This window comes from Taudactylus pleione, unplaced genomic scaffold, assembly GCF_031769625.1.
Source record: "Taudactylus pleione unplaced genomic scaffold, aTauple2 ptg001318l, whole genome shotgun sequence".
In the NCBI taxonomy this organism is placed as follows: Eukaryota; Metazoa; Chordata; class Amphibia; order Anura; family Myobatrachidae; genus Taudactylus; species Taudactylus pleione.
This window is the reverse complement of record NW_028285718.1, coordinates 1,710,732-1,725,800: the sequence shown is the minus strand read 5'-3', so window position 1 is coordinate 1,725,800 and position 15,069 is coordinate 1,710,732.

The following is a 15,069-nucleotide window of genomic DNA, read 5'->3' as shown; positions in this document are numbered from 1 at the left end:
AGCAGTCTATAGTATAGCCATCAGTTACATTACTGTGCGCATGTACGGAAGCAGTCTATAGTATAACCATCAGTTATGTTACTGAGCGCATGTACGGAAGCGGTCTATAGTATAACCATCAGTTATGTTACTGTGCACATGTACGGAAGCGGTCTATAGTATAACCATCAGTTATGTTACTGTGCGCATGTACGGAAGCAGTCTATAGTATGACCATCAGTTATGTTACTGTGCGCATGTACGGAAGAAATCTATAGTATGACCATCAGCTATGTTACTGTGCGTATGTACGGAAGCAGTCTATAGTATAACCATCAGCTATGTTACTGTGCGCATGTACGGAAGCAGTCTATAGTATAGCCATCAGTTATGTTACTGTGCGCATGTACGGAAGCAGTCTATAGTATAGCCATCAGTTATGTTACTGTGCGCATGTACGGAAGCAGTCTATAGTATAACCATCAGTTATGTTACTGTGCGCTTGTACGGAAGCAGTCTATAGTATAACCATCAGTTATGTTACTGTGCGCATGTACGGAAGCAGTCTATAGTATAACCATCAGTTATGTTACTGTGCCCATGTATGGAAGCAGTCTATAGTATAACCATGAGTTATGTTACTGTGCGCATGTACGGAAGCCATCTATAGTATAGCTATCAGTTATGTTACTGTGCGCATGTACGGAAGCAGTCTATATTATAACCATCAGTTATGTTACTGTGCGCATGTACGGAAGCAGTCTATAGTATATCCATAAGTTATGTTACTGTGCGCATGTACGGAAGCAGTCTATAGTATAACCATCAGTTATGTTACTGTGCGCATGTACGGAAGCAGTCTATAGTGTAACCATCAGTTATGTTACTGTGCGCATGTACGGAAGAAGTCTATAGTATAACCTTCAGCTATGTTACTGTGCGCATGTACGGAAGAAGACTATAGTATAACCTTCAGCTATGTTACTGTGCGCATGTACGGAAGCAGTCTATAGTATAACCATCAGCTATGTTACTGTGCGCATGTACGGAAGCAGTCTATAGTATAGCCATCAGTTATGTTACTGTGCGCATGTACGGAAGAAGTCTATAGTATAACCTTCAGCTATGTTACTGTGCACATGTACAGAAGCAGTCTATAGTATAACCATCAGCTATGTTACTGTGCGCATGTACGGAAGCAGTCTATAGTATAGCCATCAGTTATGTTACTGTGCGCATGTACGGAAGCAGTCTATAGTATAGCCATCAGTTATGTTACTGTGCGCATGTACGAAAGCAGTCTATAGTATAACCATCAGTTATGTTACTGTGCACATGTACGGAAGCAGTCTATAGTATATCCATCAGTTATGTTACTGTGCGCATGTACGGAAGCAGTCTATAGTATAACCATCAGTTCTGTTACTGTGCCCATGTACGGAACCAGTCTATAGTATAACCATCAGTTATGTTACTGTGACCATGTACAGGAGCAGTCTATAGTATAACCATGAGTTATGTTACTGTGCGCATGTACGGAAGCCATCTATAGTATAGCCATCAGTTATGTTACTGTGCGCATGTACGAAAGCAGTCTATAGTATAGCCATCAGTTATGTTACTGTGCGCATGTACGGAAGCAGTCTATAGTATAGCCATCAGTTATGTTACTGTGCGCATGTACGGAAGCAGTCTATAGTATAATCATCAGTGATGTTACTGTGCGCATGTACGGAAGCGGTCTATAGTATAACCATCAGTTATGTTACTGTGCGCATGTACGGAAGCGGTCTATAGTATAACCATCAGTTATGTTACTGTGCGCATGTACGGAAGCAGTCTATAGTATATCCATCAGTTATGTTACTGTGCGCATGTACGGAAGCAGTCTATAGTATAACCATCAGTTATGTTACTGTGCGCATGTCCGGAAGCAGTCTATAGTATGACCATCAGTTATGTTACTGTGCGCATGTACGGAAGAAGTCTATAGTATAACCATCAGCTATGTTACTGTGCGCATGTACGGAAGCAGTCTATAGTATAACCATCAGCTATGTTACTGTGCGCATGTACGGAAGCAGTCTATAGTATAGCCATCAGTTATGTTACTATGCACATGTACGGAAGCAGTCTATAGTATAGCCATCAGTTATGTTACTGTGCGCATGTACGGAAGCAGTCTATAGTATAACCATCAGTTATGTTACTGTGCGCTTGTACGGAAGCAGTCTATAGTATAACCATCAGTTATGTTACTGTACGCATGTACGGAAGCAGTCTATAGTATAACCATCAGTTATGTTACTGTGCCCATGTAAGGAAACAGTCTATAGTATAACAATCAGTTATGTTACTGTGCGCATGTACGGAAGCAGTCTATAGTATAACCATCAGTTCTGTTACTGTGCCTATGTACGGAACCAGTCTATAGTATAACCATCAGTTATGTTACTGTGACCATGTACAGGAGCAGTCTATAGTATAACCATGAGTTATGTTACTGTGCGCATGTACGGAAGCCATCTATAGTATAACCATCAGTTATGTTACTGTGCCCATGTAAGGAAGCAGTCTATAGTATAACTATCAGTTATGTTACTGTGCGCATGTACGGAAGCAGTCTATAGTATAACCATCAGTTCTGTTACTGTGCCCATGTACGGAACCAGTCTATAGTATAACCATCAGTTATGTTACTGTGACCATGTTCAGGAGCAGTCTATAGTATAGCCATCAGTTATGTTACTGTGCGCATGTACGAAAGCAGTCTATAGTATAACCATCAGTTATGTTACTGTGCACATGTACGGAAGCAGTCTATAGTATATCCATCAGTTATGTTACTGTGCGCATGTACGGAAGCAGTCTATAGTATATCCATCAGTTATGTTACTGTGCCCATGTACGGAAGCAGTCTATAGTATAACCATCAGTTATGTTACTGTGCACATGTACGGAAGCCATCTATAGTATAGCCTTCAGTTATGTTACTGTGCGCATGTACGGAAGCAGTCTATAGTATAACCATCAGTTATGTTACTGTGCGCATGTACGGAAGCAGTCTATAGTATATCCATCAGTTATGTTACTGTGCCCATGTACGGAAGCAGTCTATAGTGTATCCATCAGTTATGATACTGTGTGCATGTACGGAAGCAGTCTATAGTATAACCATCAGTTATGTTACTGTGCGCATGTACGGAAGCAGTCTATAGTATAACCATCAGTTATGTTACTGTGCGCATGTACGGAAGCAGTTTATAGTATAACCATCAGTTATGTTACTGTGTGCATGTACGGAAGCAGTCTATAGTGTAACCATCAGTTATGTTACTGGGCGCATGTACGGAAGAAGTCTATAGTATAACCATCAGCTATGTTACTGTGCGCATGTACGGAAGCAGTCTATAGTATAGCCATCAGCTATGTTACTGTGCGCATGTACGGAAGCAGTCTAGAGTATAGCCATCAGTTATGTTACTGTGCGCATGTACGGAAGCAGTCTATAGTATAGCCATCAGTTATGTTACTGTGCGCATGTACGGAAGCAGTCTATAGTATAACCATCAGTTATGTTACTGTGCGTATGTACGGAAGCAGTCTATAGTATAACCATCAGTTATGTTACTGTGCACATGTACGGAAGCGGTCTATAGTATAACCATCAGTTATGTTACTGTGCACATGTACGGAAGCAGTCTATAGTATAGCCTTCAGTTATGTTTCTGGGCGCATGTACGGAAGCAGTCTATAGTATAGCCATCAGTTATGTTACTGTGCGCATGTACGGAAGCGGTCTATAGTATAGCCTTCAGTTATGTTACTGTGCGCATGTACGGAAGCGGTCTATAGTGTAACCATTAGTTATGTTACTGTGCACATGTACGGAAGCAGTCTATAGTATAGCCTTCAGTTATGTTACTGTGTGCATGTACGGAAGCGGTCTATAGTGTAACCATCAGTTATGTTACTGTGCACATGTATGGAAGCAGTCTATAGTATAGCCTTCAGTTATGTTACTTGGCGCATGTCCAGAAGCAGTCTATAGTATAGCCATCAGTTATGTTACTGTGCGCATGTACGGAAGCAGTCTATAGTATAACCATCAGTTATGTTACTGTGCGCATGTACGGAAGCAGTCTATAGTATAGCCTTCAGTTATGTTACTGGGCGCATGTACGGAAGCAGTCTATAGTATAACCGTCAGTTATGTTACTGTGCGCATGTACGGAAGCAGTCTATAGTATAACCGTCAGTTATGTTACTGTGCGCATGTACGGCAGCAGTCTATAGTATAACCATCAGTTATGTTACTGTGCGCATGTACGGAAGCAGTCTATAGTATAATCATCAGTTATGTTACTGTGCGCATGTACGGAAGCAGTCTATAGTGTAACCATCAGTTATGTTACTGTGCGCATGTACGGAAGAAGTCTATAGTATAACCTTCAGCTATGTTACTGTGCGCATGTACGGAAGAAGTCTATAGTATAGCTATCAGTTATGTTACTGTGCGCATGTACGGAAGCAGTCTATATTATAACCATCAGTTATGTTACTGTGCGCATGTACGGAAGCAGTCTATAGTATAACCATCAGTTATGTTACTGTGCGCATGTACGGAAGCAGTCTATAGTATAGCCATCAGTTACGTTACTGTGCGCATGTACGGAAGCAGTCTATAGTATAACCATCAGTTATGTTACTGTGCGCATGTACGGAAGCGGTCTATAGTATAACCATCAGTTATGTTACTGTGCGCATGTACGGAAGCGGTCTATAGTATAACCATCAGCTATGTTACTGTGCGCATGTACGGAAGCGGTCTATAGTATAACCATAAGTTATGTTACTGTGCGCATGTACGGAAGCAGTCTATAGTATGACCATCAGTTATGTTACTGTGCGCATGTACGGAAGAAATCTATAGTATGACCATCAGCTATGTTACTGTGCGCATGTACGGAAGCAGTCTATAGTATAACCATCAGCTATGTTACTGTGCGCATGTACGGAAGCAGTCTATAGTATAGCCATCAGTTATGTTACTGTGCGCATGTACGGAAGCAGTCTATAGTATAGCCATCAGTTATGTTACTGTGCGCATGTACGGAAGCAGTTTATAGTATAACCATCAGTTATGTTACTGTGCGCTTGTACGGAAGCAGTCTATAGTATAACCATCAGTTATGTTACTGTGCGCATGTACGGAAGCAGTCTATAGTATAACCATCAGTTATGTTACTGTGCCCATGTATGGAAGCAGTCTATAGTATAACCATGAGTTATGTTACTGTGCGCATGTACGGAAGCCATCTATAGTATAGCTATCAGTTATGTTACTGTGCGCATGTACGGAAGCAGTCTATATTATAACCATCAGTTATGTTACTGTGCGCATGTACGGAAGCAGTCTATAGTATATCCATAAGTTATGTTACTGTGCGCATGTACGGAAGCAGTCTATAGTATATTCATCAGTTATGTTACTGTGCGCATGTACGGAAGCAGTCTATAGTATATCCATCAGTTATGTTACTGTGCGCATGTACGGAAGCAGTCTATAGTATATCCATCAGTTATGTTACTGTGCGCATGTATGGAAGCAGTCTATAGTGTAACCATCAGTTATGTTACTGTGCGCATGTACGGAAGCAGTCTATAGTATAGCCTTCAGTTATGTTACTGAGCGCATGTATGGAAGCAGTCTATAGTATAGCCATCAGTTATGTTACTGTGCGCATGTACGGAAGCGGTCTATAGTATAGCCTTCAGTTATGTTACTGTGCGCATGTACGGAAGCGGTCTATAGTGTAACCATCAGTTATGTTACTGTGCACATTTACGGAAGCAGTCTATAGTATAGCCTTCAGTTATGTTACTGGGCGCATGTACGGAAGCAGTCTATAGTATAGCCATCAGTTATGTTACTGTGCGCATGTACGGAAGCAGTCTATAGTATAACCATCAGTTATGTTACTGTGCGCATGTACGGAAGCAGTCTATAGTATAGCCTTCAGTTATGTTACTGGGCGCATGTACGGAAGCAGTCTATAGTATAACCATCAGTTATGTTACTGTGCGCATGTAAGGAAGCAGTCTATAGTATAACCATCAGTTATGTTACTGTGCGCATGTACGGAAGCAGTCTATAGTATAACCATCAGTTATGTTACTGTGCGCATGTACGGAAGCAGTCTATAGTATAATCATCAGTTATGTTTCTGTGCGCATGTATGGAAGCAGTCTATAGTGTAACCATCAGTTATGTTACTGTGCGCATGTATGGAAGAAGTCTATAGTATAACCATCAGCTATGTTACTGTGCGCATGTACGGAAGCAGTCTATAGTATAGCCATCAGTTATGTTACTGTGCGCATGTACGGAAGCAGTCTATAGTATAGCCATCAGTTATGTTACTGTGCGCATGTACGGAAGCAGTCTATAGTATACCCATCAGTTATGTTACTGTGCGCATGTACGGAAGCGGTCTATAGTATAACCATCAGTTATGTTACTGTGCTCATGTACGGAAGCGGTCTATAGTATAACCATCAGTTATGTTACTGTGCGCATGTACGGAAGCGGTCTATCGTATAACCATCAGTTATGTTACTGTGCGCATGTACGGAAGCAGTCTATAGTTTAGCCTTCAGTTATGTTACTGTGCACATGTACGGAAGCGGTCTATAGTGTAACCATCAGTTATGTTACTGTGCACTTGCATGGAAGCAGTCTATAGTATAGCCTTCAGTTATGTTACTGTGCGCATGTACGGAAGCAGTCTATAGTATAGCCATCAGTTATGTTACTGTGCGCATGTACGGAAGCAGTCTATAGTATAACCATCAGTAATGTTACTGTGCGCATGTACGGAAGCAGTCTATAGTATAGCCTTCAGTTATGTTACTGGGCGCATGTACGGAAGCAGTCTATAGTATAACCATCAGTTATGTTACTGTGCGCATGTACGGAAGCAGTCTATAGTATAACCATCAGTTATGTTACTGTGCGCATTTACGGAAGCAGTCTATAGTATAACCATCAGTTATGTTACTGTGCGCATGTACGGAAGCAGTCTATAATATAACCATCAGTTATGTTACTGTGCGCATGTACGGAAGCAGTCTATAGTATATCCATCAGTTATGTTACTGTGCCCATGTACGGAAGCAGTCTATAGTATAACCATCAGTTATGTTACTGTGCGCATGTACGGAAGCAGTCTATAGTATATCCATCAGTTATGTTACTGTGCGCATGTACGGAAGCAGTCTATAGTATAACCATCAGTTATGTTACTGTGCGCATGTACGGAAGCAGTCTATAGTATAACCATCAGTTATGTTACTGTGCGCATGTACGGAAGCAGTCTATAGTGTAACCATCAGTTATGTAACTGTGCGCATGTACGGAAGAAGTCTATAGTATAACCTTCAGCTATGTTACTGTGCGCATGTACGGAAGAAGTCTATAGTATAACCTTCAGCTATGTTACTGTGCGCATGTACGGAAGCAGTCTATAGTATAACCATCAGCTATGTTACTGTGCGCATGTACGGAAGCAGTCTATAGTATAGCCATCAGTTATGTTACTGTGCGCATGTACGGAAGCAGTCTATAGTATAGCCATCAGTTATGTTACTGTGCGCATGTACGGAAGTAGTCTATAGTATAACCATCAGTTATGTTACTGTGCGCATCTACGGAAGCGGTCTATAGTATAAACATCAGTTATGTTACTGTGCGCATGTACGGAAGCAGTCTATAGTATAACCATCAGTTATGTTACTGTGCGCATGTACGGAAGCAGTCTATAGTATAACCATCAGTTATGTTACTGTGCGCATGTACGGAAGCAGTCTATAGTATGACCATCAGTTATGTTACTGTGCGCATGTACGGAAGAAGTCTATAGTATAACCATCAGCTATGTTACTGTGCGCATGTACGGAAGCAATCTATAGTATAACCATCAGCTATGTTACTGTGTGCATGTACGGAAGCAGTCTATAGTATAGCCATCAGTTATGTTACTGTGCGCATGTACGGAAGCAGTCTATAGTATAGCCATCAGTTATGTTACTGTGCGCTTGTATGGAAGCAGTCTATAGTATAACCATCAGTTATGTTACTGTGCGCATGTACGGAAGCAGTCTATAGTATAACCATCAGTTATGTTACTGTGCACATGTATGGAAGCAGACTATAGTATATCCATCAGTTATGTTACTGTGCGCATGTACGGAAGCAGTCTATAGTATATCCATCAGTTATGTTACTGTGCGCATGAACGGAAGCAGTCTATAGTATATCCATCAGTTATGATACTGTGCCCATGTACGGAAGCAGTCTATAGTATAACCATCAGTTATGTTACTGTGCGCATGTACGGAAGCCATCTATAGTATAGCCATCAGTTATGTTACTGTGCCCATGTATGGAAGCAGTCTATAGTATAACCATCAGTTATGTTACTGTGCGCATGTATGGAAGCAGTCTATAGTATAACCATCAGTAATGTTACTGTGCGCATGTACGGAAGCAGTCTATAGTATAGCCTTCAGTTATGTTACTGGGCGCATGTATGGAAGCAGTCTATAGTATAACCATCAGTTATGTTACTGTGCGCATGTACGGAAGCAGTCTATAGTATAACCATCAGTTATGTTACTGTGCGCATGTACGGAAGCAGTCTATAGTATAACCATCAGTTATGTTACTGTGCGCATCTACGGAAGCAGTCTATAGTATAACCATCAGTTATGTTACTGTGCGCATGTACGGAAGCAGTCTATAGTATATCCATCAGTTATGTTATTGTGCGCATGTACGGAAGCAGTCTATAGTATAACCATCAGTTATGTTACTGTGCGCATGTACGGAATCAGTCTATAGTATAACCATCAGTAATATTACTGTGCGCATGTACGGAAGCAGTCTATAGTATAACCATCAGTTATGTTACTGTGCGCATGTACGGAAGCAGTCTATAGTATATCCATCAGTTATGTTACTGTGCGCATGTACGGAAGCAGTATATAGTATAACCATCAGTTATGTTACTGTGCGCATGTACGGAAGCAGTCTATAGTATATCCATCAATTATGTTACTGTGCACATGTACGGAAGCAGTCTATATTATAACCATCAGTTATGTTACTGTGTGCATGTACGGAAGCAGTCTATAGTATAACCATCAGTTATGTTACTGTGCGCATGTACGGAAGCAGTCTATAGTGTAACCATCAGTTATGTTACTGTGCGCATGTACGGAAGAAGTCTATAGTATAACCTTCAGCTATGTTACTGTGCGCATGTACGGAAGAAGTCTATAGTATAACCTTAAGCTATGTTACTGTGCGCATGTACGGAAGCAGTCTATAGTATAACCATCAGCTATGTTACTGTGCGCATGTACGGAAGCAGTCTATAGTATAGCCATCAGTTATGTTACTGTGCGCATGTACGGAAGCAGTCTATAGTATAACCATCAGTTATGTTACTGTGCGCATGTACGGAAGCTGTCTATAGTATAACCATCAGTTATGTTACTGTGCGCATGTACGGAAGCAGTCTATAGTATAACCATCAGTTATGTTACTGTGCGCATGTACGGAAGCAGTCTATAGTATATCCATCAGTTATGTTACTGTGCCCATGTACGGAAGCAGTCTATAGTATAACCATCAGTTATGTTACTGTGCGCATGTACGGAAGCAGTCTATAGTATATCCATCAGTTATGTTACTGTGCGCATGTACGGAAGCAGTCTATAGTATAACCATCAGTTATGTTACTGTGCGCATGTACGGAAGCAGTCTATAGTATAACCATCATTTATGTTACTGTGAGCATGTACGGAAGCAGTCTATAGTATAACCTTCAGCTATGTAACTGTGCGCATGTACGGAAGCAGTCTATAGTATAACCATCAGCTATGTTACTGTGCGCATGTACGGAAGCAGTCTATAGTATAGCCATCAGTTATGTTACTGTGCGCATGTACGGAAGCAGTCTATAGTATAGCCATCAGTTATGTTACTGTGCGCATGTACGGAAGTAGTCTATAGTATAACCATCAGTTATGTTACTGTGCGCATGTATGGAAGCGGTCTATAGTATAAACATCAGTTATGTTACTGTGCGCATGTATGGAAGCAGTCTATAGTATAACCATCAGTTATGTTACTGTGCGCATGTACGGAAGCAGTCTATAGTATAACCATCAGTTATGTTACTGTGCGCATGTACGGAAGCAGTCTATAGTATGACCATCAGTTATGTTACTGTGCGCATGTACGGAAGAAGTCTATAGTATAACCATCAGCTATGTTACTGTGCGCATGTACGGAAGCACTCTATAGTATAACCATCAGCTATGTTACTGTGCGCATGTACGGAAGCAGTCTATAGTATAGCCATCAGTTATGTTACTGTGCGCATGTACAGAAGCAGTCTATAGTATAGCCATCAGTTATGTTACTGTGCGCTTGTATGGAAGCAGTCTATAGTATAACCGTCAGTTATGTTACTGTGCGCATGTACGGAAGCAGTCTATAGTATAACCATCAGTTATGTTACTGTGCACATGTATGGAAGCAGACTATAGTATATCCATCAGTTATGTTACTGTGCGCATGTACGGAAGCAGTCTATAGTATATCCATCAGTTATGTTACTGTGCGCATGAACGGAAGCAGTCTATAGTATATCCATCAGTTATGATACTGTGCCCATGTACGGAAGCAGTCTATAGTATAACCATCAGTTATGTTACTGTGCGCATGTACGGAAGCCATCTATAGTATAGCCATCAGTTATGTTACTGTGCGCATGTACGGAAGCAGTCTATAGTATACCCATCAGTTATGTTACTGTGCGCATGTACGGAAGCAGTCTATAGTATATCCATCAGTTATGTTACTGTGCCCATGTATGGAAGCAGTCTATAGTATAACCATCAGTTACGTTACTGTGCGCATGTACGGAAGCAGTCTATAGTATAACCATCAGTAATGTTACTGTGCGCATGTACGGAAGCAGTCTATAGTATAGCCTTCAGTTATGTTACTGGGCGCATGTATGGAAGCAGTCTATAGTATAACCATCAGTTATGTTACTGTGCGCATGTACGGAAGCAGTCTATAGTATAACCATCAGTTATGTTAGTGTGCGCATGTACGGAAGCAGTCTATAGTATAACCATCAGTTATGTTACTGTGCGCATCTTCGGAAGCAGTCTATGGTATAACCATCAGTTATGTTACTGTGCGCATGTACGGAAGCAGTCTATAGTATATCCATCAGTTATGTTATTGTGCGCATGTACGGAAGCAGTCTATAGTATAACCATCAGTTATGTTACTGTGCGCATGTACGGAATCAGTCTATAGTATAACCATCAGTAATATTACTGTGCGCATGTACGGAAGCAGTTTATAGTATAACCATCAGTTATGTTACTGTGCGCATGTACGGAAGCAGTCTATAGTATATCCATCAGTTATGTTACTGTGCGCATGTACGGAAGCAGTCTATAGTATAACCATCAGTTATGTTACTGTGCGCATGTACGGAAGCAGTCTATAGTATATCCATCAGTTATGTTACTGTGCACATGTACGGAAGCAGTCTATAGTATAACCATCAGTTATGTTACTGTGCGCATGTACGGAAGCAGTCTATAGTATAACCATCAGTTATGTTACTGTGCGCATGTACGGAAGCAGTCTATAGTGTAACCATCAGTTATGTTACTGTGCGCATGTACGGAAGAAGTCTATAGTATAACCTTCAGCTATGTTACTGTGCGCATGTACGGAAGAAGTCTATAGTATAACCTTCAGCTATGTTACTGTGCGCATGTATGGAAGCAGTCTATAGTATAACCATCAGCTATGTTACTGTGCGCATGTACGGAAGCAGTCTATAGTATAGCCATCAGTTATGTTACTGTGCGCATGTACGGAAGCAGTCTATAGTATAGCCATCAGTTATGTTACTGTGCGCATGTACGGAAGCAGTCTATAGTATAACCATCAGTTATGTTACTGTGCGCATGTACGGAAGCGGTCAATAGTATAACCATCATTTGTGTTACTGTGCACATGTACGGAAGCAGTCTATAGTATAACCATCAGTTATGTTACTGTGCGCATGTACGGAAGCAGTCTATAGTATAACCATCAGTTATGTGACTGTGCGCATGTACGGAAGCAGTCTATAGTATGACCATCAGTTATGTTACTGTGCGCATGTACGGAAGAAGTCTATAGTATAACCATCAGGTATGTTACTGTGCGCATGTACGGAAGCAGTCTATAGTATAACCATCAGCTATGTTACTGTGCGCATGTACGGAAGCAGTCTATAGTATAGCCATCAGTTATGTTACTGTGCGCATGTACGGAAGCAGTCTATAGTATAACCATCAGTTATGTTACTGTGTGTATGTACGGAAGCAGTCTATAGTATAACCATCAGTTATGTTACTGTGCACATGTACGGAAGCAGTCTATAGTATAACCATCAGTTATGTTACTGTGCACATGTACGGAAGCAGTCTATAGTATAGCCTTCAGTTATGTTTCTGGGCGCATGTACGGAAGCAGACTATAGTATAGCCATCAGTTATGTTACTGTGCGCATGTACGGAAGCGGTCTATAGTATAGCCTTCAGTTATGTTACTGTGCGCATGTACGGAAGCGGTCTATAGTGTAACCATTAGTTATGTTACTGTGCGCATGTACGGAAGCAGTCTATAGTATAGCCTTCAGTTATGTTACTGTGTGCATGTACGGAAGCGATCTATAGTGTAACCATCAGTTATGTTACTGTGCACATGTATGGAAGCAGTCTATAGTATAGCCTTCAGTTATGTTACTTGGCGCATGTCCGGAAGCAGTCTATAGTATAGCCATCAGTTATGTTACTGTGCGCATGTACGGAAGCAGTCTATAGTATAACCATCAGTTATGTTACTGTGCGCATGTACGGAAGCAGTCTATAGTATAGCCTTCAGTTATGTTACTGGGCGCATGTACGGAAGCAGTCTATAGTATAACCGTCAGTTATGTTACTGTGCGCATGTACGGAAGCAGTCTATAGTATAACCGTCAGTTATGTTACTGTGCGAATGTACGGAAGCAGTCTATAGTATAACCATCAGTTATGTTACTGTGCGCATGTACGGAAGCAGTCTATAGTATAATCATCAGTTATGTTACTGTGCGCATGTACGGAAGCAGTCTATAGTGTAACCATCAGTTATGTTACTGTGCGCATGTACGGAAGAAGTCTATAGTATAACCATCAGCTATGTTACTGTGCGCATGTACGGAAGCAGTCTATAGTATAACCATCAGCTATGTTACTGTGCGCATGTACGGAAGCAGTCTATAGTATAGCCATCAGTTATGTTACTGTGCGCATGTACGGAAGCAGTCTATAGTATAGCCATCAGTTACGTTACTGTGCGCATGTACGGAAGCAGTCTATAGTATAACCATCAGTTATGTTACTGTGCGCATGTACGGAAGCAGTCTATAGTATAACCATCAGTTATGTTACTGTGCACATGTACGGAAGCGGTCTATAGTATAACCATCAGTTATGTTACTGTGCGCATGTACGGAAGCGGTCTATAGTATAACCATAAGTTATGTTACTGTGCGCATGTACGGAAGCAGTCTATAGTATGACCATCAGTTATGTTACTGTGCGCATGTTCGGAAGAAATCTATAGTATGACCATCAGCTATGTTACTGTGCGCATGTACGGAAGCAGTCTATAGTATAACCATCAGCTATGTTACTGTGCGCATGTACGGAAGCAGTCTATAGTCTAGCCATCAGTTATGTTACTGTGCGCATGTACGGAAGCAGTCTATAGTATAGCCATCAGTTATGTTACTGTGCGCATGTACGGAAGCAGTCTATAGTATAACCATCAGTTATGTTACTGTGCCCATGTATGGAAGCAGTCTATAGTATAACCATGAGTTATGTTACTGTGCGCATGTACGGAAGCCATCTATAGTATAGCTATCAGTTATGTTACTGTGCGCATGTACGGAAGCAGTCTATATTATGACCATCAGTTATGTTACTGTGCGCATGTACGGAAGCAGTCTATAGTATATCCATCAGTTATGTTACTGTGCGCATGTACGGAAGCAGTCTATAGTATATTCATCAGTTATGTTACTGTGCGCATGTACGGAAGCAGTCTATAGTATATCCATCAGTTATGTTACTGTGCGCATGTACGGAAGTAGTCTATAGTATATCCATCAGTTATGTTACTGTGCGCATGTATGGAAGCAGTCTATAGTGTAACCATCAGTTATGTTACTGTGCACATGTACAGAAGCAGTCTATAGTATAGCCTTCAGTTATGTTACTGAGCGCATGTACGGAAGCAGTCTATAGTATAGCCATCAGTTATGTTACTGTGCACATGTACGGAAGCGGTCTATAGTATAGCCTTCAGTTATGTTACTGTGCGCATGTACGGAAGCGGTCTATAGTGTAACCATCAGTTATGTTACTGTGCACATGTACGGAAGCAATCTATAGTATAGCCTTCAGTTATGTTACTGGGCGCATGTACGGAAGCAGTCTATAGTATAGCCATCAGTTATGTTACTGTGCGCATGTACGGAAGCAGTCTATAGTATAACCATCAGTTATGTTACTGTGCGCATGTATGGAAGCAGTCTATAGTATAGCCTTCAGTTATGTTACTGGGCGCATGTACGGAAGCAGTCTATAGTATAACCATCAGTTATGTTACTGTGCGCATGTAAGGAAGCAGTCTATAGTATAACCATCAGTTATGTTACTGTGCGCATGTACGGAAGCAGTCTATAGTATAACCATCAGTTATGTTACTGTGCGCATGTACGGAAGCAGTCTATAGTATAATCATCAGTTATGTTTCTGTGCGCATGTACGGAAGCAGTCTATAGTGTAACCATCAGTTATGTTACTGTGCGCATGTATGGAAGAAGTCTATAGTATAACCATCAGCTATGTTACTGTGCGCATGTACGGAAGCAGTCTATAGTATAGCCTTCAGTT